This window comes from Schistocerca serialis, unplaced genomic scaffold (assembly GCF_023864345.2).
Source record: "Schistocerca serialis cubense isolate TAMUIC-IGC-003099 unplaced genomic scaffold, iqSchSeri2.2 HiC_scaffold_1351, whole genome shotgun sequence".
Classification (NCBI taxonomy): domain Eukaryota; kingdom Metazoa; phylum Arthropoda; class Insecta; order Orthoptera; family Acrididae; genus Schistocerca; species Schistocerca serialis.
In genome coordinates this window covers 5,370,108-5,371,902 of record NW_026047571.1, presented here as the reverse complement: position 1 = coordinate 5,371,902, position 1,795 = coordinate 5,370,108, and positions in this window count along the sequence as shown.

The following is a 1,795-nucleotide window of genomic DNA, read 5'->3' as shown; positions in this document are numbered from 1 at the left end:
TTGGTGACAGCAACAACTTAGAAGCTTCTACTTCGTACAGAGTGGTGCAACCGCAAACGTCATCACGCTGCATTAGTTGCCAGACGATAAATGTAAACGTTTCTGAGAGTAATGCGTCCAATGTGAAGATTTTCAGTTACGTCATTTCGAAAACAAATGTTGAAAACGTTATGTTTTCTGCGGTTCTTACTACGAATTACCACTTCTCGCTTTTTCTCGTGTAATGTGGCTGCCAGAGTTCGGTTCATGCAAAATCTTAAGGTCCTAGGTCAACAACAAGGCAGCAAAAGCAGCCAAAAACTGAATTTTCAAAAACTAAAACTTGAATTTCTGTGCATCTTTCTTGGTGCTGCAACAACTTAGAAACTTCTACTTCGTACTGGGTGGTGACCCCGCGAACTTCATCACGCGGCATTAGTTGCCAGACGATAAATGTAAACGTTTCTGAGAGTAATGCGTCCAATGTGAAGATTTTCAGTTACGTCATTTCGAAAACAATGAAGAAAACGTTATGTTTTCTGCGGTTTTTACTACGAATTACCACTTCTCGCTTTTTCTCGTGTAATGTGGCTGCCAGAGTTCGGTTCATGCAAAATCTTAAGGTCCTAGGTCAACTACAAGGCAGCAAAAGCAGCCAAAAACTGAATTTTCAAAAACTAAAACTTGAATTTCTGTGCCTCTTTCTTGGTGAGTGCAACAACTTAGAAGCTTCTACTTCGTACAGAGTGGTGCGACCGCAAACGTCATCACGCTGCATTAGTTGCCAGACGATAAATGTGAACGTTTCTGAGAGTAATGCGTCCAATGTGAAGATTTTCAGTTACGTCATTTCGAAAACAATGTAGAAAACGTTAGGTTTTCTGTGGTTTTTACTACGAATTACCACTTATCGCTTTTTCTCGTGTAATGTGGCTGCCAGAGTTCGGTTCATGCAAAATCTTAAGGTCCTAGGTCAACTACAAGGCAGCAAAAGCAGCCAAAAACTGAATTTTCAAAAACTAAAACTTGAATTTCTGTGCCTCTTTCTTGGTGACTGCAACAACTTAGAAGCTTCTACTTCGTACAGAGTGGTGCGACCGCAAACGTCATCACGCTGCATTAGTTGCCAGACGATAAATGTAAACGTTTCTGAGAGTAATGCGTACAATGTGAAGATTTTCAGTTACGTCGATACGAAAACAATGTAGAAAACGTTATGTTTTCTGCGGTTTTTACTACAAATTACCACTTCTCGCTTTTTCTCGTGTAATGTGGCTGCCAGAGTTCGAATCATGCAAAATATTAAGGTCCTAGGTCAACTACAAGGCAGCAAAAGCAGCCAAAAACTGAATTTTCAAAAACTAAAACTTGAATTTCTGTGCCTCTTTCTTGGTGACTGCAACAACTTAGAAGCTTCTACTTCGTACAGAGTGGTGCGACCGCAAACGTCATCACGCTGCATTAGTTGCCAGACGATAAATGTAAACGTTTCTGAGAGTAATGCGTCCAATGAGAAGATTTTCAGTTACGTCGATACGAAAACAATGTAGAAAGCGTTATGTTTTATGCGGTTTTTACTACGAATTACCCCTTCTCGCTTTTTCTCGTGTAATGTGGCTGCCAGAGTTCGGTTCATGCAAAATGTTAAGATCCTAGGTTAACTACAAGGCAGCAAAAGCAGCCAAAAACTGAATTTTCAAAAACTAAAACTTGAATTTCTGTGCCTCTTTCTTGGTGACTGCAACAACTTAGAAGCTTCTACTACGTTCAGAGTGGTGCGACCGCAAACGTCATCACGCTGCATTAGTTGCCAGAC